This window comes from Pleurodeles waltl, chromosome 3_1 (genome assembly GCF_031143425.1).
Source record: "Pleurodeles waltl isolate 20211129_DDA chromosome 3_1, aPleWal1.hap1.20221129, whole genome shotgun sequence".
NCBI classification, from domain to species: domain Eukaryota; kingdom Metazoa; phylum Chordata; class Amphibia; order Caudata; family Salamandridae; genus Pleurodeles; species Pleurodeles waltl.
Genome location: NC_090440.1, coordinates 877,225,180 through 877,249,597, shown reverse-complemented (window position 1 = coordinate 877,249,597; position 24,418 = coordinate 877,225,180).

The following is a 24,418-nucleotide window of genomic DNA, read 5'->3' as shown; positions in this document are numbered from 1 at the left end:
AATTCACAGGAGGAAAATGTTCTTGGCACAACAATCTAAGTGATTCAGACTACTAGAGTAAAAGGGCTTCCTGGTGTTATTAAGTAAAGCGCTTTAAGTCCAATGAGTAAAACCTTTTGGCATTTATTATTATTAATGTGAAAGTATTTCTGGAGATAAACAAATCAAAGTTTTCATTGTTCTTTGAATAGCTTAGGATATGAAAAGCATACTTAAGTCTTTGATCAATGGTTTATGTTGTGAATACATAAATGTTACAGGATTGATATTCTGTGTATAATCCTAGTTCAAAATTCTTGCCATCTCTTGATTCTGAGGCCGTGTTTTATTTTTGTTCCATGTTTCAAAGAAGGGGCTTCTCCCTCATTTCAGAAGAAGTCTCCACCTGATATCTTGGAGACACATTTAGTCAGGAGCCCATAAATGATTTACGTTTCTATGAATGAGTAAATGCATATTGTTCTAACCTTTACTTTTTAGATCTCTCTCCCTGATGTTCCCTTCCCTAAATTCCCTTCCCCCGACTGGCTTCACCATAACTCTGTGCTATAATAGCTTTCTGAGTTGGTGACGCCGGGAGGTGGGCCTTTTGTCCAACGACGTGCAGATCCTGAGGAAAGGACCCTGTGACAAGCGCTGTGCAATGAAGAGGTGGAAGGGAATAGTCAATGAAGTACAAATGGTATTGGTTGGTAATGGAATCTCATTCCTTTACTGTCAAGCTGCACTGTCATGGAAACTGCTAGTATACTGTATAAATAAGACAACATTGGGAGCCCATAACCATGGCCACTCTATCTCTCTTTCCCTGTACATTTTGACTCTTTGATCAATAAAGCCTTCTCAGCCAACATGTTTGGTGAATAGTTTACTTGGACCTGCGATCCTCTTCAAACTGCCAAAAATCTGTTCTCTTAATAATACTAACTTGACATCTCATATAACAGAGGAGCAGGGGAAAGCTTACTGAAAAAGGGAGCAGAAGAAATTTACAGGCATGAGAAAGTCAGCTATAGAAACAGGAAATGTAGAAAAATAATGTAATACAGGAATAACTAACAATGGATAGCAGAGTTGAAAAAAAGTAGACAGTATAAACATGCAAGGCCATAATTGTACAAATGAGGAGAGGTAAAAGTAAGAAATAATAATGACTTACTGGGGCCAGCGAAACCATCTGCTGTAGCCGTGGTGCTAATGGTGGTGGTAGTCCTACCTGTCACTGTGCTGATAGTGGCAGGCACTTGGCCCTCAGATGCTGTCTTGCCCTAGGGTGTTTATGAAAGGAATAAGGAAGATTAAAAAAAAGATTAGTAGCCCTCTCTACAAGCATATTTTTAGAGGATTGTACTTTCAAAATCAGATACACTATTTATAGTTTATTAAACCTAAATTTACATTTTGAACTGCTCATGTATTGCAAAGAATGATCTTTTCTTCTCTGACCGTTTTGATGGGTCAAGTCAATCTCCCTTTGCAATGCATACAAATCAGGGGCATTTGGACTGTATGAGCTACCTAAAGGCACAGAGAAGAATGCTAACATCCTTATAAACTACTATCTTAATGGTGACTAGCTCACACTGGAACATAATCCAGACAGTATCATTCACTTGACGTCCACTCCACTCTTACGCTGCAACACCATCCCTGTCAGGCTGACACCATGTACCACTGCTCCCAGGGTACAGATTTCTCAAGGGTTTGCTTTGTCCTTCTTGCCTATAAGAACTGTTTATGTGCAGGGAGGTGACGCCTTCCTGCAAAAAACAATTCAGGCTGTCGTGTAATTTGGCACCCTTGCCCCACGGTGGAAGGGCGCCTGCATTGGCGCTGTAGGGAGCACTTGGTGAACCAGCGAAGGGAGACAGCAGGAATTCAACATATTTTGATAAATTAACAAATGTGTTGCATTCTTGCCTTATCCCTTTGACACAGTGCAGTAAATTGTCTTGCTGCCCTGCACTGCATGAATTTTTCGTAATCATGGGCCCTGGTGCACTTAACAAAGTGTACAGATAAACCCTGGTGCATTACATCGCATGACTACTTCTTTCAGAAGAAAGATAGTGGACACAATTGCAAGCACTCTCGGATGCTAAAAGTGCATTTATGAGAGTAGAGCACCCTAATATTTAAAACAACACTTGCCTGAGCTGAGCATGGTACCACACCCGTAGGCCCTTATTACGAGTTTGGCGGTATTTTGCTAACAATGCCATAATATGTCACACGCAAGTAATGTCTGCAGTGCTGCAGCTGTCATTGCCATCACTGTGAAGCACATCAAGCTAATCCATGCATCAGACAATGATACAAACAAGTACATCTCTACAATGTAATACCCTCCCTTTCCATCCACAGGTCCCGCTGCCACTGCCACCCGGCAGCTAATGCAAGAGACAGATAGCCACCCCAGGATGAAGGCTCCAGTGGATGACTAGATAGTGATGACTTGCCTGGCCCCTCTGGGACTACTGGCCAGCCAACACCACAAGCCCCACCCTGGACACATCGGGGTCCCCCACCCATGTGGCTACCACAGCACAGCCAACCCTAAATCCCCACATCTGTGTCCCAAGGACAGGTCAATCACCAGTGTGCCCCACAGTACAGGGACCAGAGACAAGGCCACTCACCCAAGACGATGAAGGTCCTGGTGCAAATGGGAGTGGACACACTGTGCCAGGGGCACAGGCACAGGGGGCCAGGGGTAGTGGGAGGGCACCTGTGGGCCAAAAGTTGGGGCACCCACAACAAGCGACTGTCCGGGGGGGGGAGGGGGCGTAGCTAGCCTGGCCAAGATGGCGGACGTGTGAAACCGCTGCTCCGTCTGGGCCTACCATTAATCCTCATTGAATTGTTCCCTCCTGGGGCTGGAACCCGGAACTAAGTGACGGGGGCCACCGTGACACAACGTGGCACCGCTCGGGACCGTCTGCTGATCTCTAGGATTCTCTGAGCGGAGAGCGCAGGAGGAACGGAGTCGGCGGCCGCGCGTGAGGGGAAGCCAGCCGAGGGATAGCGCTCAGCCCCGGAGGGCGGCGCATGAGCGGGGGAGCTGGTGCGACGGTCGGGCTACGGGGGCCCGGGGCTGGAGGTGACAGCGAGTGACAATCGGCTCCGTCGGGACAGAGAGGGGTGCTGCGGAGGTGTTGTGGCCTCCTCCCCCATTCTGCCTGTTAATTGCCTTCCGTGCGGGGTGGCACTGGTGAGGATTGGCGAGTACCTGGGGACCCATAGACCGGCCGCACGACCCGACAGGGGGAGCGGAGCGGACGGCTGGCGAAAGAGGACGAAGGGAGACTCCCCTGGAGGGGAGCCTGTACTGGGCGCTCTGCTGCTTGCGGGAAGTACCCTGCGATGAAGCACTAGGAGACTGTGAGAAGCTGCTGATCCCTTGAGGGGGAGACTGGCTTGGGCACGAATGGTCAACTCCTGAGTGGCCATGACTTGATCCTGCGGGCCTATCTGCTGACCTATTGAAAACAATGGAGGTACAGATCAAAGTGGGGAGTCCTGCGGTTGAACTGCTGGTGGTAGTGTTGGATTTTTAGAGTGGCGTGGAACCAGGCCGCATGAACTTTTGGTGAACAGCCCCCGCGACTCGGATGAACTCCAGAAGCAAGAGTAAGGGCAAGGCGCAAGCCCGCAAACATGCAGGCAAACAAAATCAAGGGACCATGGAGGGTCCCGCACAGCCCCTGGTGCAGGACACCCTGGATAAGATTCTTGGGGCAATAGAGGATACCAAAACGACGCTCCAGCATGACATTGGCCAAGTGGCAGTGGAGGTGGGCCTGTTGAGGGCAGACCACCAAAAACTGGTGGATAGGGTCCAAGAGACAGAGACCGCGCTGGCAGAGCTCTCGCCAATCAGGGGGAACTCATAGCCACAGTGCTGCAGTTGACAGACCGGATCCAGCGCCTAGAGCGTAGAGTAGAGGAGGCGGAAGGCTGGAGCCGCAGGCACAATGTAAGAATTGTTGGGCTTCCCGAAGGTGCAGAGGGCACGGACATGGTGTCCTTTCTGGAGGAGTGGCTGCGTACAGATGTGGCCCCGAAGCAACTTACTCCTTTCTTCACACTGGAGCGCGCGCACCAGGTGCCCTCAAGACCACTGGCACTGGGGAGACCACCTTGAGTGGTTGTGGCTAAATTACTGCACTATAAAGATAGGGACGTGCTACTGCAGAGAGCCAGAGAGACCGGACCCTTCAAGGTGACAAACGGAGTGGTGACTTTGTTCATGGACTTCACAATCGAGGTGCAGAATAAGCGGGCTTCCTTTATCGCGGTGAAGAGGGCCCTAAGGGAGGAAGGGATTCAGTATTCCCTTCTGTTTCCAGCCAGATTGAGGGTGATATCCGAGGACCAGACTGTATTCTTCCAGACTCTGGATGAGGCTTGGGAGTGGCTGGAGGCACGTGGGAATGGAGGGAGCCGCCGTGCCACAATGAACCACGTGGGACGCCGGGGTCGCAGAGGACCAAGAAGACAGCGAAGCAGGTATCGTTTGCACACGGAACCGACTCTGGCCCAGAAGGAATCCGCAAAGAAAGTGGCATTGGAGGCAGTGGCGTCCTTGAGGGGTGTCAACTCTTCGGCTTGACTAGGATGTCCCTCATTGAGTACATGTTGCACCATCAGCAGTTTACTTCAGCATTGCTGTAGTTACTCCCATGGTGTCCTACTGTTGCGGTATGTATAGGTGAGGACATGGCCTGCCATAGCATGTCAGCAGATAATGATGTTGCTACTCTATGTGCATGTAGGGTTGGTATTGACCCATTGCACCCAGTCTTTCTCTGCCACCCTCCCTCTCCACCTTTGTGTGCATTAGCATCCTCAGGTGAAGGAGAAGGGGTACCAGCGAGTGGGGAAGCTGCAGCCCACGGGACCCATGAGGCTGATACCAGCGGAGCCGAGGTGACCAGTGGGACGGAGGGAGTGCCACGGGGGAGACAGGATTGTCAACTACATCTTCGGATACCTCCTCTGATAGACACTCCCTGGCGGTGGTAGATCCACCTGGGACCACCCCAGCACCATCCTTGTTCACCACCCCCCTTACCAGCACCACCCTCCTTGTAGCTCCCCACGCAGTTGCCCATGCCCGCTCACCCAGGAGGGTGGGCATCTCCTTTGCCAAAGGCACCTCTGCCCCTTCCCAAGCCAGCCCTGCTGCCCTCAATGAGGAGGCTGCTGACTTCCTGAGGTCCACCTTTGTCGGGCAGTCAACCATCAGGAATGCCATCCAGGGACTGGCTTCACAGATGCAGCAGTTGAATGCCTACCTGGAAGGCATTCACGGTGCCCTGGCTGCCCTGCAAAGATCGTTTCAGGCTCTGGCCTCCCTTCTTCTTCTGTCCCCCCTCCAACTACCTGTTCCCAATCCCACATCCCTCTCACCTCACCCATCCAAGGCAGACCTTCTTACCAACATGCATCCACATCAACAGACCCAGATCGCAAGGTCAAACACAATCACCACAAAATACACCACCGCCATGCACACACACAACAGACACTTGCAGACACAACAATATCCAATCCCTACACGGACTCTCCCACCACCTCCCCCCTCAGAGACACTACACAACTCATACCTGCAGTCACCACATCAGCACTCCCAGATCCTGCCACAAGTGCACTTATTCCCACTGTCACCACAATAGCAGATCCCCAATCATGCACCCCATACACCACATGCGCACTCAGCACAGCTGTCAACACCCCCACATGCAGCACATCCACGCAACTTGCAGACACCACCACAACATACATTCACACATCCACCCTGCCATCTCCCTGCATCTCCTCCCACTACACCTAAACACCCACAGTCACACACCCAACAGTCACACAGCACAAACATGACATCCACGCTCGCACCTGCACCCAAGGTACCTAACCGTACACACCTCACAACCACTCCCTCTCCCTCCACTCTCAAACGTTTCTCCCATGTCCAACCTTGTGCTCCTAAAAAACTTTTCCTGCATGGGTTTCCCTGTTCCCTCCCAGTGACCCAGTCCCTGTTCCCACCCAAGCACCCTGTTCCACTTCCCAAACCCCTGCCTTCCACCTCCAAGTCCTCCCATAGTCCACCTGGAACTAGACATGCCCCTCCCCCACCTAAAACATCTACCCCCACCAAGCCCAAGGTTACCCCTCCCAAAACAAAAGCCAAGCCCCCTCTCCCAAAATCAAAATCCAGACCTAAAGCCCCCCCCTCCAAATCTAAACCTCAGGACCCCCTCTCAAAACTCAATCCCTCCCTCAACGCCCCATCACCCCTGAGGTGCAAGCCCCATTGATGCCTCTGCCATGAGGAGGCCACTTTGCAGTCAGGAGTCAAGTTGGGGGCATGGACATTGCCCTGTGTGCCTGGGGCACACGTTCCAGTTGGACTGGCCAGTAGGCCTATATTGTTTATTTATTTATTGATATTGCTCTTCAGTATATCTACACCATGGACCCCTTGGTGTCGAGGGTTACATGGTACCTAGGTACCCAGGGCATTGAGGTTCCAGGGGATCCTTATGGGCTGCAGCATTTCTTTTGCCACCCTTAAGGAGCTAAGACAAACCCTTCCACAGACCTGCCATGGCAGCCTGCGTGATATAGTGCACACCCTATTTCACAGCCATTTTCACTGCACTTAAGTAACTTATAAGTCACCTATATGTCTAACCTTCACTTGCTGAAGGTTAGGTGCAAAGTTACTAAGTGTGAGGACACCCTTGCACTAGTAAAGGTGCCCCCACATAGTTCAGGGCTAGTTCCCGGGACTTTGTGAGTGCGGGGACGCCATTACACGCGTGCATTACATATAGGTCAATACCTATATGTAGCTTCACAATGGTAACTCTGAATATGGCCATGTAAGGTGTCTAAGATGATGGAATTGAGCCCCCATCTCAAATCTGGTATTGGGGAGCAAATTCCATGCATCCGGGTGCTCCACTATGGACCCTGAGTACTGCCAAACCAGCTCTCTGAGGCTTGCACTGCAGCTACAGCTGCTGCCACCTCACAGACAGGGTTCTGCCCTCCTGGGGTCTGAGCAGCTCAGAACAAAGCATTTCCTTTGAAAGCAGGGTGTTACACCCTCTCCCTTTGGAAATAGATGTTACAGGCTGGGGAGGGGTAGCCTCCCCCAGCCTCTGGAAATGCTTTGAAGGGCACAGATGGTGCCCTCCTTGCATAAGCCAGTCTACACCGGTTCACCAGGTACACCAGGCCTGTCCCCTGCTCTGGTGCAAAACTGGGCAAAGGAAAGGGGAGTGACCACTCCCCTGTCCATCACCACCCTATGGGTGGTGCCCATAGCTCCTCCAGTGTGTCCCAGACTTCAGCTATCTTGCTTTGCAAGGTGTGGGGGCACTCTGGAGGGCTCTAAGTGGCCCGTGCCAGCAGGTGACATCATAGACCCCTCCTGATAGGACCTTACCTGATAAGGTAGCCAATCCCCTTCTCAGGGATATTTAGGGTCTCTCCTGTGGGTTCTCTTCAGTTTCTACTTGCAAGTTTCCAGACAGAATCCTCTGCAACTACTACTTCATCCTCTGACCTCGGATCAACCGCAGCCAGCTCCAGGAACCACTGTAACAGCAACAAAGTATCCACAAGGGATACTTTTCCTCTGCAACTTCAGCTCCAGGAAGCAACTGCAACAGTTTCCACGGTGTGAACGCTCTGAGGACTCCCTGTCTTCACCCTGCACCCGAAGAACCGAAGAAATCTCCCATGGGGTGATGGAGTTACCCCCCTGCTCACGCAGGCACCTTCCAAGTCGATGACCGGTACTCCTGGACCCCTCTCACAGCGACGAGCGTGATCCTGGACACACAGAAGGAGGACCCCATCAACACAGACTGTCCTGAGGTCCTGCTGACGCAATTTGGAGGAGGTAAGACCTTGCCTTCCCTGAGAGCGACAGTACCCCTGTGCACCATGTCTTCTTCATCTCCTGAGGCCTCTGTGCACTATTTGCAACATTCCTTTCTGCACAGCCTGACCCAGGTCCCCAGCACTCTATCCTGCGACCCTCAACTCCCTGAGTTGACTTCCGGCGGCATGGGACCCTTCTTTGCAGTGCCGCACCAATCGCGTTTTGCACCTCCTTTGTCCCCGTGTCCTGAGACTCCAGTGGGTGCTGTCTGGCTTCCTGAGGGATCTCTAAAGTGCTGAGAACCTCCTCTTCCTCCTCACACAGAGTAGAGGCCCCCAGGTCCCTCCTGGGTCCAGCCAGTGCCATTTTGACGCAAAATGAAACTTTGTCATAACCAAGGCTTGTTGGCGACTTCCAACACGAAATCACGTCTGCATCCATCTTCACGTCATGGGACATCCTTTGCATTACACAGAAACCCGCTGGCATCTTCCTAGGGTGCATTTCTGCAGTCTTCGTCCAACTGGGGACTTTTCTTTTGCAGCCTCTTCTGGGTTGGCAGGGGCTCCGGTCCTTCCTGGAACTTCTTTTGACTTCTGGACTTGGTCCCCTTCTTTTGCAGGACTTCAGGTCCAGGAATCCAGCAGTAGTTGTTTGCAGACTTGGTTGGTTACTGCAATAATCCATATCATGAGGTGCAGTGTGTCCTAAGGAAACTTGCAGTACTTTACTCCTGCTTTTCTGGGCTCTGGGGTGGGGTAATTTACTTATCTTTATTGTATTCTTACTCTCCCAGCGATTCTGCACACATTCCACTTTCTTAGTATATGGTTTGTGTTGCCCGAAGACCTATTTTCTCTCATTGCATTCTATAGCATTTCTTATTGTTTGCACTATCCTATGTCTAATTACTGCCTTATTTTGGTGCCTAGTGGATATATTGTGTATAATACTTACCTCCAGAAGGAGTATTGTCTCAAAAGGTATTTTTGGTACTGTGTCACACAAATAAATACCTTTATTTGTGGTAACACTGAGTATTGTCTTTACTTGTGTATAAGTACTGTGTAACTATAAATGGTATTGCATGAGCTTTGCATGTCTCCTAGTTCAGCCTAAGGTGCTCTGCTATAGCTACCTCTATCAGCCTAAGCTGCTAGAGCACTACTACATTTCACTAATAAGGGTTAACTGGACCTAGTATAAGGTGTAAGTACCCAAGGTACCCACTACAAACCAGGCCAGCCTCCTACAGTATGACACTTTGAAGTCATTGCATGGAGAGACCATTGCAATGACAATCTCTCTCTCTCTCTCCTCCATCCCATTGTGGGATGGAAGAGAGGGAGAGAGAAAGTGTGACAGGCCCGCGGGGGGCCTCAAAGCCCCAGCGGTCCTAGCCAGCTCCCCACATCCTGAGGAGCCAACATTGCTCCCAGAAGCAAGGAGCTGCTTTAAATAGCAGCTCTCCAGCTTCTGGGAGCAATGTTTTCTTCTGTCTTCCCTGCACGCATATTTGCATGCAGGGAAGGCAGATGAAAACTCAGCTGTTTGACATAGGGAGCTGTTTGACAGCTCTTGCTGTCAAAAAATGGACTTTGCTTTTAGTCGTTTGAGCTGTCAGCTTCCCAGGACAAAGTAGGAGCCGGCCCTGGGGATGGAAGTCCCCAGGGCTATCTATGGCTCCTTGAGGGGGGCCGTGTGGCCCTCTTCCAAGTAGCATAGCCCCAGAGAGGTGATGTTCCCCACGGCTACGGCTTGAGGGTCTGAAACAGACCCCCTTCATTCTTTGTATTATAGCCCCGGGGAGGTGGTGGTCCCCGTGGCTGTGGGGGGGAAGCCTGGTTTACCACATCATATTTCTATTTTTTTTCCCAGGGAGGTGGTGGTCCAAGGGGCTGTGGGGGGGGGCGCCACCCCGCACATCATGTTTCCGTAAAGCCCCGGGGAGGTGGTGGTTCCCTGGGGCTGCGGTGGGACCATGCACCCCCGCATGAAAATATTTGAAAGTCCCAGGGAGATGGTGGTCCCTGAAGCTGCGGGGGGCTGGGTGGCCCCCCGCAAACATAATTTTTGTAGCCCAGGGTAGGTGACGGAGCCCAGGGCAGCGGGGGTGAGGAGGCCTCCCGCATTAAAAAGGCAATGTCCCCAGTACCTGGCCCATCCAGGGGCCAGGAGCTATATATAAAATAAGAGCTGGAGCCTGCACTTGTTTTCTTTTTCTAATTTTCACAGGATCCACTGCAAAAAAAAAACTGTAATGCTTTTTAGCTCAGGGGAGTCCCTCTGGGACCCCAGCACCAGAGCTAAGAGGTCAGGGTGCCCTATCCTGGCCCCTTTTCTTGTTTTTACGTTTTTTTTCCCTGGGACTCTGCAGAGTCCCAAGCTGGCTGCCAACAGTTCCTTGTTGAAGTGTTGGCAGCCGTTCACATCTCGGCACTAGATCTGGAAGGTTCACAGAGCCTTTGCGTCCCTATAAATACGAATTTTGATTTTTTTAAATTTAAAAATAATTACTGAACAGATTTACACCGAATAACAAAAAGGGCTCTTTCTGGACCAAGAGCTACCTTTCTGCCAAATTCGGTGTAATTCCGTCCAGTAGTTTAGGTGTTATTGCTGTTCAAAATCCCTAAGGAAAAATAAATCGGAAAATGGTTTTGGGTCCCCACCCTTTTGCTCACTTCCTGCTTGACAGATCATCCCGAACCTTTCTAGACAGTAGCTGAAGTGAGCATTGTATTTTCTTGGAAAATTTTGAGAAGATTCATTGAACAGCGCCAAAGTTCTTAGCAAAACAAAAAAACTCTTTTTCTATAGAAACTAGGTCCTTCATTACGAGTTTGGCAGCCAGAGGGATGCCGGACTGGAGGTGGCGGGCGCACAGCCGCAGGCCCAGCGGAGCCGACTACCATATTATGACCATGGCGGTGTTCCGACCTGAACACAGCCAAGTCACCGGCAGTACTGTCAGTGAGGGTGGGCTGAGGCAGCCGGCGGTAGGCATCTCCAGGCCGGCAGGAAGCATTTTTCCGCCGCCCATATTATGAGGTTGAACACCGCCAGGATATCGACCGCGGTTGCCCTGCCACGAAAAGCCTGGCGGAAAAGAACAACATAAAAGGGGACACTCACCTTCAGGAACATAGGCACATCCGCAGCCGCCATGAAACCCAAACTGGGTCTTCCCAATGCTCCTGCTGGCCACACAACTCCAGAACCTCAGTGACACAGTTAAGCACTACTGACAACACACACATTAGGCCACAAACTATGAGCACTGGGTTCCTGGCTAGCAGGATCCCAGTGAGACAGGCAAAACACACTGAAATATAGGTTTTTATCTATGAGCACTGGGGTCCTGGCTAGCAGGGATCTCAGTGACACAGTAAAAACACACTGACACACACTCATAAACAGGCTAAAAGTGGGGGTAACCATGCTAGAAAGAGACTACTTTCTCACACATACTGGGAAGATGTTTGGTATGAATGTTATAGATACATTTGAATGCAGAACTGAACATAGTCACTTCTGGCCTAATGGTCAAGGTCTTGTGCTGTCATTCAATAGGCTGATAGTTCAAATCCTAGTATTGTTTGTTTATTTACTAATGTTTTGACTGTTAAACCTTACTAGTAATGGAACATTCATGTTTCTTTCCAGTCACATGCATGTGTTGACTGTCATAGGTATGTCTGGAAGCATCACTGTAAGGAGTCACCTATGGCCTAAAGGTTAAGGTCACAGACATTTGCACTGAAAGTTGAAGGTCTGTGGTCATTTTTCTTCTTTAATGTCTTTTAACTTCAAAAGTTTGAGGTTTATACTGAAAGGTGATCTCACTGTTTTTCATTGACAAATGCATTTTTCTTTATGTCCAGAAATATCTCATTCTAAGTATATCACTCACCAAAGCCTAAAAAAGTCTCTTTCTCTCTCCCTCTCACTCTCTTTTTCTAGCTCTCAATTTCTCTTATTCAAGAATTTTTTAAGAAAAGCTTAAAATGTAAAGCATGCAGAAATGGTGAAAGTATGAGGGAAGTGAGAATAGCAGAAAGATCTATTCATAAGAGCAAATGACAATATAACTGTAAAAGTGATTTTGTAATGTATATCCCGAAATGCAGTTGCTCGAAGTTGTATGTGGGAAGTACGTACCACACTACAAGTGAATAAGTGAATTCTGCAACAACTCAGGGTGATCAAGAACTGTGAAATGACATACCCAGTGGCATGACACTATAAGGAAATGCATGGGGGAGATGAGAAAGATCTGAATTATGGAGTGATAGACAGAATTGGAAGTGATGTGCACGGAGGTAACACAGAGAAAAACTGAGAAGATTAGAATCTAAATATATAATCAACTTTGCCTGTTAGGAAACACATGGTTTGAACTGTGGTGAACAACTACATGTGGATCTAGGATGAGGACACTATCCCCCTTTTCTGTTTATTACTATTAATAAAAAGCTGTATTCTTTGTTAGGAGAGTTTTTGTAAACATTGTTTATTGCATATATATATATATATATATACATTTATATAGATAAAAAGCTAGATGTTGTTCCGCAGATTGTGCTTTTTGTTATTTGATGTAAATTAGTTCTGTCGTTTTCGAGATATTAAAGGGGAAATAAATTTGTATATCTAGGGCAGCAAATCTTTCACAATGAATTCCCAATGATTGCGGCTACTTCGTGAATGCACATGCCAACAGGAATGCTGTGACTGACTTGCAGAAAAGCTGCCATTTTACTTCATCAGAATAGTCCCCGGGGCTCAAACTAAATGGCAGAAAGTGGCATAAGGGGTTAGGTTGGATGTGTCCTGACCCCAAGAGGGGTGTATAGGGGGGTTTGAGGAACACCTTATAAGTAAATTATGTTGAACAGTTTTTTCCCACTCACAATATTTTCATATTTGCCGCGAACGCCAGCATGGCCCCCCAGTGAGAAAGGGCCTCTTTTGACATGGTAGCACCCCCAGCTTTTGCCTGTAAAATGATGTGGTTTCAAACTGTAAGTGCCTTGGGCTCCTGCTAAACAGGTTCCCAGGGCCAAATATCTTTTTCCTCAAAGCTGTACTATGTTTGGCACTTCAGCCACCTTTGTAAGTCCCTAGTAAATGGTACCCCTGTTGCCCAGGGCATGGGTACTGAAGAGGGCCCCCCTGAGCCTGCAGCACTAATCGTGCCACTCTGGGAGGCCCCACACCAGCTTCATGCAGACTGCCATTGCAAGTGCATGACAAGGTGTATCCAAAGTTGCAAACTCGACATGGCCTTCACCAAGAGTGCCATGTCCACTAACACTGCATGCAATATAATTAAGTCACCCCTCTAGTAGGCCTTACAGCCCTAAGGCAAGGTGCACTATAATGCATCTGTGGGAACATGTGTGCATCACCAAATATGCCCTACTGTGTCTTACCTAATTCTTAGACATAGTACAGGGAAGCCATAGCAAATGCATGTGCTGGGCACTGGTCATTACGAGTTGCCCAACTACATGATGGTCTCTCTGAACGCTGGGTTGTTTGGTATCGAACAACTCAGAATAATAAAGCCTCACTGATGCCAATATTGGATTTATTATAAAGAGTATCCACAGCCTTGGCATGGATGCTGACTGGTCCTAACCAGCCTGCCACCACCAGACACGATTCTGGACTACTGGGGGGTGAGAGCCTGTTGCTTTCAGGAGCCAGAACACAAAGCCTTTCCTGGGTGGAGGTGTTACGCCTCTCTCCCAGGCAGGCACCCTGCACCAGCGGTCAGCTTCAAAGGCTTTACCCCCTTTGAAATCTGACCTCTGTCACTGCTACTAGCAGCAGATGGCCGCCCAATGCTTTTACCCCCACTTTAGGCGGGAAAACCAGTGGGAAAACTAGCGTGGATGGGAGGAGTGGCCATCCCCTGCCTGCACCATCCCTCAGGTGTGGCAGGCGAGGTGACCACTCCATTTTATTTTCCTACAGCTTGGATGAGAGGAAAATAGCCAATTAGTGTGAGGGACGTGACCCCTTCCCATAGGAAGTGGTCACTTAGTGGGTATAGCCACCTAAGGTAGTTTGCCCATTGCCTCTACCAGGTACTCCCACTAACTTCCCCTAAATGCAGTATTTAGTGGGCATCCCTAGACCAAGAAACTAGATTTGACGGACAAAAGAAGACCAGGAACAACTGCTCGCCCACACAATCACAAAAACAGAGCATTAGGTGGTCTGTTTTTTAACCTCTGGATACCAAAGTGGGGTTGCTTGGATTCTCTGCACAGTTGACTTCATTTTCGTACACTATACAGAGAGCCAGCATCCTACACCCCCATGTAATGTTGTGATGTATTCATGAATGATGCCGAAAAAAGACTCAAGCCCACTTAAATACACACTCATGCACCCACTCAGAGATCCACTCAGACTCACACACGCACTTTCAGACCCACTCAGGCACTCACTCACAGAGCCACTCAGACACTCACTCACCCACTTGCAGACCCACTCAGACCCTCATGCACCCAGTCCCCGACCCACTGAGACAATCATACACCCATGTACAGACCCACTCACACACACATGCACCCACGCACAGACCCACTCACACACTCATGCACCCAGTCACAGTCGGACTCAAACACTTACACACCCATTCACAGACCCACTCAGACCCTCATGCACCCACTCACAGACTCATGCACACCCTCACACACCCACTTAGAGACTCAGGCCCAATCTCACACACACTCAGACACTCATGCACCCACTCACAGACCCAGTCATAGACTCACACACCTGCTTTCAGACCCACTCATTGACTCATGCTCCACTCACAGATTCAGTCAGACATTCATGCACCCACTCACAGACTCACCCAGACTCACAAACCCGCTCAGACAATAATACACCCACATACAGACACAATCACACACTCATGCATCCACTCACAGACCCACTCAGAGACTCATGCACACACTCACAGACCCACTCAGAGACTTACACACCCATTCACAGACCCACTCAGACACTCATGCACCCACTCACAAACCCACACAGACTCACACATCCACTCACAGGCCCACTCAGACAATCTTGCACCCACTCACAGACTCACTCACACACTCATGCACCCACTCACAGACCCACTGAGACAATCATACACCCATGTACAGACCCAATCACACGCTCATGCATCTACTCACAGACCCACTCAGACCCTCATGCACCCACTCACAGACCCACTCAGACACTCACACAACCACTCACAGACCCACTTAATCATGTACCGACTCACAGACCCACTCACACACATGCACCCACTCACAGACCCACTCAGAGACTGACACACCCACTCACAGACCCACTCATAGACTCATGCACCCACTCACAGACCCACTCAGATGCTCACACACCCATTGACAGACTCACTCAGACACTCAGGCATCCACTCACACACCCACTCAGAGACTCACTCCAACTCACACACCCACTCAGACACTCATGCACCCTCTCACAGACCCGCTCACAGACTCATGCACCCACTCACAGACCCACTCAGAGAGACATGCACCCAATCACAGATCCAGTCAGACACCAACCCATCCAGTCACAGACCCTCTCAGACACTAATGCACCCACTCACAGACCCACCCAGAGACGCACACACCCACTCACACACCCACTCACAAACTCATGCACCCACTCATAGACCCCCTCCGAAACTCACGCCCAGTCACAGACCCACTCAGAGAGTCATGCACCCACTCACAGACCCACTCAGACACTCATGTACCCACCTATAGTGCAACTCAGAGACGCATGCATTCACTCACATACTAAGTCAGAGACTCATGTACCCACTCACAGACCCACTCTGGACTCACACAACTCTCACACACTCTCTCTCTCTGAAAGAGCTTCTGAGACAGTTATGCACCCATTGACAAACCCACTCAAACTCTCATACGCACAATCACAGACACACTCAGAGAGTCATACATATGTTTATAGAGTTATTTAAGAAGTTTAAAAAGTGATGTACCTAGTGTGATGTACAAAATTCCTTATGTGTATATATATATATATATAGTTATGAATTATAGTTATGAATTTTGAATGTGCTGGTGTCTATTGAATGCCTGCTTTTGTTTAGCTTTGTTGCAAATATGTTTAAAAATTAAAAAAAAACATTTCTATAAAGCATATATACAAACATTTTGGTCAACAAGGTGGCCGTGAGAAGACCCTTTGTTTGCATTGTGAGTATGTGACAGGTACATATAAGACCGGATGCAGAGTTTCAGGCTGCTAAGAAGCACCCTGTTGGCTTTGTGAGAAAGTGCCTCTTTTGACATGGTAGTCCCCTCCTTTTTTGCCTGGAAAATGAGGTGGTTTCAAACTGTTAGTGCCCTAGGCCCCTGCTAAATAGGTTCCCTTGGGCAGATCTCTTTCCCCAAAGCTGTACTATGTTTGGCACTTTAGCCATCCTTGTAAGTCCCTAGTAAATGGTGCCCCTGGTACCTAGGGAATGGGTACTGAAGAGGGCGACCCAGAACTGCAGCACCAATTGGGCCACTCTGAGAGGCTCCACAGTAGCCCCATACATACTGCCATTGCAAATGCATGACAAGGTGCATTTGAAAGTTGCAAACTTGACATGACACTCGCCAAGAGTGCTATGCCCACTAACGCTGCATGCAGTATAGGTAAGTCACCCCTCTGCCAGGCCTTCCAGTCCTAATGCAGGGTGCATTATAATGCATGTGAGGGCATATGTGTGCATCAGCCAAAATGCCCCTACCCTGTCTTTGCAAACCTTAAGACATAGTAAGTGTACAGGGAAGCCATAGCAAATACATGTGCTGGACACTGGTCATTACGAGTTACCCAGCTACATGATGACCTCCCTGAATAGTGGGTTGTTTGGTATCAAACATCTCAGAATAATAAACCCACACTGATGCCAGTGTTAGATGTATTATAAAATGTACGCAGAGGGCACGTTAGAGATGCCTCCTGATAAACCTAACAGCCCTCGCCTGGTTGCTGACTGGTCTTAGCCAGCCTGCCACCACCAGCCAGAAGTCTGGACTCTTGGGGTGAGAGCCTGTGCTCTCAGGAGCCAGAACACAAACCTTTCCTGGGTGGAGGTGTTACACCTCCTCCCCCAGGCAGGCATCCTGTAACAGCGGTCAGCTTCAAAGGCCTAACCGCCTTTGAAATCTGACCCACGCCTCTGCTGCTAGCAGCAGATCGCAGCCCAATGGTTTTTCCCCCAGTTTGAGTGGGAAAACCGATGGGAAAACGTAGCCAGGGTAGGAAGAGTGGCCTCCCTCAGCCTGCTCCACCCCTCAGGTGTGGCAGGTGAGGTGACCACTCCATTTCATTTTCCTCTATTTTGGATGGCAAGAAAATAGCCAATCAGGGTTAGGGATGTGACCCCTTCCTACAGGAAATGGTCACATAGTGGGGTGGCAACCCTAAGATGGGTGGCCCCTTGGCCACTACCAGGTACTTCCCCTAACACCCACTAAAAACAGTATTTGGTGGGCATCCCTAGACCTGCAGATCAGATTCGACGGATCAAGAAAATCAGGAACAAAGAAGAGCTGAGGCATGAGAACAGAAGTCCTGCTGCAAGATATAAAAAGGCGCTAAACCCTGGCTGCTGATCCTAGGACTCGACATTCTCTGCTGCGGTGTCGCCTGGAAACCTGAAGGACTCTAAAAACCCCCAGAGCACCTCCAATCATCTGCAAATTGTCAAGAACCTCCCTCAAAATGAAGGTATCATTCTCCTGTAACCTGCAAACAAGAAACCAGTGAAGTCCAGTTCACTGACTGGCTGCTGACCAACGAACTGGACAAAGCAGCCCAACCAAAATTGACACAACATAACCGAAAGACAAAACCTACCTTTGTGCCAAGTTTAGTGGCACTGTGACTTTCAGGCCCTCAAATGTCCCATTGCCCGGGGTACTGGATCCCCAAAGTCGGATACCCAGAAGCAAAGTCCACTCTGACCTCTCTGAGGACCAGAAGCAAGCACCAGTCAAGGACATCCAAGAACCACTCCCCAGAGTGGCCCTGCTGACCTGCAATCCACTGTCCAATTAACCTGCACCTGGTTCCAAGGACTCCCTGATACACGACTCTTGGCTGACCTATCTGCACTGCACCCGGCCTCACTGGCTCCTGCAACACCAAACCAGCTGTGCTCTAGGGGTCACTAACCCTTTTGCAACCTCTACACTCCAAGGGGACCCACCAGGCTTATCTTTAAGTCTACCTGGATAGTGTGTTTCCAAGTGGTCCCCTTCTCCGTTGTGCACCAGCACCAAGACTTCAGCCTTTGCTCCCTCTCGAACCCGGATCCACCCAAACTTCTCTGGCTGGCTCACAGGACATCTTGATGACCTCGGTCTAGAAATAGAAGGTGACTTTTGTGAGAGCATTGCCTGATTTTATATGCATTTTAAACGAAATTCCTGTTAATTTCTATGGCGTGTATTTACGCACAAAAAGCATATATTTTCTAAACTTTGAAAAATCATAACAAAAGAAGAACTTACCATATATAGATGATCTTGGTCTGAAACATTTTATAAAAATCTTAAGTATTTTTGTAAATTGATCTCGAGTTGTTCTTCAAAGTGTGTGTCCTCATTTATTGATGCTGTGAGTACAACAAATGCTTAGCACATCTCCAAGATATGCCTAACTGCTTGCCCACACTACCACAAAAAGAGCATTAGGTGGTCTGCTTTTCACTCTGGGTACCAAGGTGGGGTTGCTTGGACTCTCTGCACAGTGCATATCATTTCGGTACACTATATGGAGAGCCAGCCTCCTACAGCCTTCATCTGCGAAGTGAACTCCATCACTTCTATAGATTCCATCCATGTCAAAACGCAGGTCATTGTTGCAGATACAGCCCATGTTATGGTCTCTGAGGAATGCAGAAACAGTTTTACTAACATTTGTCCTGGCTTTGTCAATCTGTGGACAGAACTGATTTGACCACTTCCATTTCTGCCTACGGCATATATTGGAGTATACCAAGACAGTGTGAAGCAAAGGTGTCCTCCATTAAGATTTCCAGCCCTACCTCAGTTAGTGTGCCTAGGTCATTACCACCACAGTGCACAATCATGAGGTCAGGGGGTTGGGAATCCACAATGCTTTCAACCAAAGGGAGCAAGTGATGCCACTTTAACCCTCTCTGGCCAATTAAATGAATGTCCACATTAGCCAAACCCAAGTCTCTGTCAATACCACTCTTTCTAGCAGTCCCTCTAGCCCAAAAGACATAGCTGTGGCCGCCCATCCACACTCTAACCATTTTGGATTGAAGAAGCAGTGAGCAGACAGGAGAAGGCTGGAGCCAAATGGGGCAGTTTTGAAAATGGAAGGCAGTTAAAATGGAGGTGTCCTTCTGGTTGAAAAAATATATTTTATTGGATGCTGTGAATATGCAGGTGATTAAAATTGGGTAGTTTCTTGAAAGGATTAGTAACGTGAACTATGATTGACTCTGTTAAAAAATAAAAAAATGTAATACAGACTTGGATTTGCTTTTCAGTCTGTACAGTAAACAGAACCTGCTGCAGCACATTTTGTCACTACTATTGTCCTTATAGAAGGTGCTGCGAACCTGTGACCTACTGGTTTTAGTGGGTTGCTATAGCGACTGTGCTAAGAGTGTATTGGGGAAGGCTGTTAAAGAGAGAGCTCTCTATTTACAGAAATTAGAGGTGTTTCAGACTCATTGTTGTTAAATAAATAAGGGTTTCATTTCCTAGTGAGGGGTTTCTAATAAAGTTTACTGTACTCTTAAAGTCATAAAACTACCAAGCAAAATATGTTTTTGGGCACCTGTTTTTTTATGCCAATATGCCTCGACGATTGCAATTAAGTCGCAAATGTGGACAAAAAGCCTACTATATGGGATTTCTTTCTAAAAGTGCATGTAGGAGTTAACACTAACCAGTCAGAACTGGAATATGTTGCTATAATATGAAATGTATGTTTTTACTTGCTGTCTTCTGTAGTATTAGACAATGCAAAGTTGAAAAGGTTGCCATATATGGTTGCTTTGTATGAGAGTGGTGTGCCATTCCTATTCTTAGTTTTCACAATTCCTGAGACTATTGAATCTATCTAATAATAGCAAAAAATACAATTTTACTGATCTATGAGTGGTAGTGTGAGGCATTTTATATACTTATTAATTGGTGACCATACGAAGTTTGTCTGAGGTGCAGACTAGGTGTGTGAGAACTTGGTTCACAATGTGTTGCTATGGAACTGCATATTGTACATGTGCTGCTTGCATGCTCTAATTTCTAGAAAAAAACTGTACACTAATGGTTAAACATATTCTTAACAATGTATTAGAAGATGTGAAAGTTTTATATGTCTATACATGATGTGCTGCTCCCAAAGAATATTCTTCTCTGAATTCTGGGACTTGTAGTCCTATTTCCTCCATTTTAAAAGAGGACTACGAGACTCAGAATTAAAAGGGAAAAACATGCACTGTATGTGTATATGAAGCATGAACCTGTGAAAGTTGACAGCTATGCATTAGATTCCCTTTAGGGTAGGTGTTGGTAAATTATACATAGGTTTGCATGTGCTTATGTTGGTAAGATATGTTGCCTAAACTAATACTAATGTGTAGAACAAGACTGCTAGGCATAGTTAAACATGCAGTGTTTTAACATGGCCAAGCCTACTAGCGCGAACCCTGTCAGTGGACTCACACTGCCAGCTTCCCATGGCAGGTACAAGCTGTTTCTCAAGTGTCAAACCCATGTTTTAGTAGACATTACTCATCTCTTAGATATGCTGTAGGTATGTTATAGAGTATGGTGCTTTGTGCTTAAAACATGAGTGATGTCTTTTTGAGTTGAAAAAGTTATTCATGCACTTATTTATTTATTTCCATTTTTTTATGCCAATTTGTTGAATTCCTCTAGCTTCCCCATATGTGTGTACTAAATGGTTCCTGAGCGTTCTATTTCTTTGATATGCAAAAAGGGGCTTCTCAAAATTCTCATTACCAACTCCATTCAGGAGTGTCCAATTTCCATTACTAAAGTTTGTTTTTATTCTATTGCTCATATTTGCAAAATTTGTGATACACCCAACCCTCTTATTTTACCCCCAAACAGACTGTCCCTATTATAGTATTTCACTTTCTTGTACGCTCTTCTAATCAATCTCTTTGGGGAAACCCTATCAACCCTATAAAGTAATTTCTCCTGTAATATTTTAGAGTGTCTCTCAAATTTCACCCTGTCTAAACAGCTACAGTGCAGCCAAAGAAATCGGCAGAACGATATATTGTCCTTCTGGCAACACAAGTGTTTACTCATGTAGTGGAGTAAAGTATTTTGATCAGTTGGTTTTGTAAACAGTGCTACCTACAATTTCACCTCCACAGATGTAATTTGTATATGTAAAAGATCACATTCAGATGGACTAACTGTTGAAGTAATTTCAAATTGGGGTCCCCACAATTTAGCCACTTAAAAGAGCTTGAATTCTCTCTTCTCCCATCTTAAATGAATGAACAACACGTCATCAATGAAGCGCGTCCAATGTGTTACATTTTCAAAAAATGGGGCCATATATGAATGTTTATTCTCAAAGGATCCCACATATAAACAGGCCAGACATGGGACACAAGTTTCACCCATGCTGGTCCCTTTGGTTTGGCAATAGAACTCACCATGAAATATAAAAATGTGATTTGTCAGGATAATTTCCATGAACAGTGTAATTAAAGATGCATGGGGTGATAAGTCCTCTTTCTCGGCCTGTATTATCTCACTAATCATTTACACCACATCGTTTTGCAGGATATTTGTATATAAGGCTTCAATATCTAATAAAACCATCTATTCATCGTCCACATCCAAACTAATTCCTTCAATCATCCGTATCATGTCTGTTGTGTCTTTTATATGCAAAGTTTGTTACCAGACCAACGGTTGTAAGAAGTAAGAAACAATCTACATATTTATTAATAGGTTCTGTGAGGGAATTCAAACTGGATTCTATTGGTCTCCTGGAGGGGGGGGGGGTAGAAGATTATTATAGACCTTAGGTAGCCCATACAAAGCCGGTATTATTGGATGTTCATTATGGAGAAAATCATATCCATCCTGAGAGATTAAAACATCTACTTTAGTCAATCCGAAAATACTTTCTATATTCACTGCTAGATTTTTCTATTCAGCTCTGATGGACTTTCTATAGTGGCCCTCAACATTCAAAAGGGCATCCATCCTTCTATTATAATCCCTGGAATCCATGACCACTATACTTTATATTATCACAGCTTTCTGATTGTTTCAAAGCTTCTCTATGTTTCCTGGAAGATTATTCTTGCTCCAAAATTTCTTAGTGAATAAATCCTATACCCTCTTCTTTATCACTTTCTCAAATGTTTCTATCTCCTTCCTTACCATCTGCCTGGAGGGAGTCCATATAGACGAAGGTTTTAACCACAACCTATTTTCTTTAGGTTCTAAATCTTACCCTGCAAAACATTTGTTTAATCTGATTTTCCTAGAAAGGTCCTTCATATACTTTTTTATCTCAAATGTATTCACAGGTGCCATAGGGGCAAAACCAAATCCTTTTTGTAGAACCTCCTTCTCTTCTGTACTTAAAATTCTTGAGGGCAGATTTATTGTGGGTGCCTTATTACTTTCTAATTCCATTGTTTTTGGCTCCTGGTCTTCATATACTGTTTTCTTGGGCCAGGTTTCTGGTATTGATACTGGGTATATTCTTTCTGTTGTTGTTCTAAAAAAAGAGGGTTCTCTCTACTGGGTCCTGCCACTACTTCCCTATTACCCTGTAGTATCTATTGCCTTCTGTGTCTTCTTCTTCTGATTCCATACTTGTATACGAAGTATCAGAGAAAGTAACATGTTTTTTAGGGCCTCTCCTTTTATTTTGGAACCATCTTTTATTATTACTTCCTTCAATCCCTGGTGTATCATAATAATCTTTCTGGAGGTATGGTAGACCATTTCTATATTGTAATGACCAACATCCTTTCTTAATTTCATGTTTTGTTTTAATTAATTAAATATTCTTTGTACCCCACTAGATCTTCTTGTATCTCCTCAAGCTCTTGTTTAGCCTCTTTCAGTGCCACATTTTCCCTAAGTTGTAGTTCTAAGTTTTCTATTTTTTGTTTTTCTAATATTATTATTTGTTGCACTGTCTTTATTATTAAGAGCATCCAGTCACGGCTGCATCTGTTGGCAGTCAATGTCTAATGCTCTTTGAATTTTCCATTTTGAATGAAGAGACCTGGCCCATTTATCACCTGGAATCCTTTGGGTTTAATACACTTCTTACAATACTCAAATAGAAAATCTGATTGTAATTCAAAAGATCACCTTTTTTTTAAGATTCCACAAGGTGTTCCATTTCTCACTATCCTCATTCGATATAGTTAATGTACTAATGTTTTAAGAGTTACCATTTAGGATCTTGTTAAACTGGTCCTCTGAGAATCCAAGCGTTTTTAACGTATCCATTCTTTTAATAAAACTAAAATTTTATATACACTCTTCAGCATCCAGTTGTGATGTAACAAAAAGAGCTTATACGATATTGTCTAAACATAAAAGGGCCACCAAAATATACCTGTAAGTAAGGTGCAGCAACAGGAAACTACGTATAAATACGGTGGAAATAAATTAGTATGCAGATAACCCTGGTTCGATCGAGAAGACAGACAGAAGCGGTAAGGTCATGGGAAGTTGCTAAGCTGGTACATGAAGAAGGGAAGGGGTTAACACGATGCTCCATGATTTCAATTTGCATCCTTTACCGGCTGTTGTGAGATGCCATAGTTATGTAATAATTCAGATAGAGAAATTCCCCCATAAAAGTCCTGGTGCGTATAAAGATTTGAAGACACTGTAGTGTCGGCGAGGGCCGGCACTACTAAAGATAAATAAAAGAAATAGACTCTGTCGTCTTTTGGTACGTGCTGGGGCAGGCCTGGACCGGGAGCTAAGGGCAGTGGGTAGACACATATGCTGTGTATGTCTACCGCGGCTCTCTTCTGCCACGCCCCAGCCTTTTTATTACCCGGGTCACATGACCACGGGTTATACCAATACACAGCCCCTTCTCAGGGGACAACACCACGAGGTGCGGAGGAATAACTGCATCCCTCCAGCACCACACATTCTTAGTAGTGCTGGGCGCCCAGTTTTGTCACTGGTGCGACACTACATTCCTCCTAAAAATTGAAAAACAAACAACTGTCCACACTACAGATTACCACATATCAAACATTCACCAGATGATCACGAAGCCTGACTGATGGGGTAGGATTACGGTGCAAATTATACCAGGAATTCTCGGCTCGCCCTGTGCTTGCAGATGAACCTGGCACCGGGGATGACACCTCAACTGACGAAGACACAGGCGTGACACCAACTCCACTCTCGGTGCAGCGTTCCTCAGAGTCCTCACAGGAGGTAA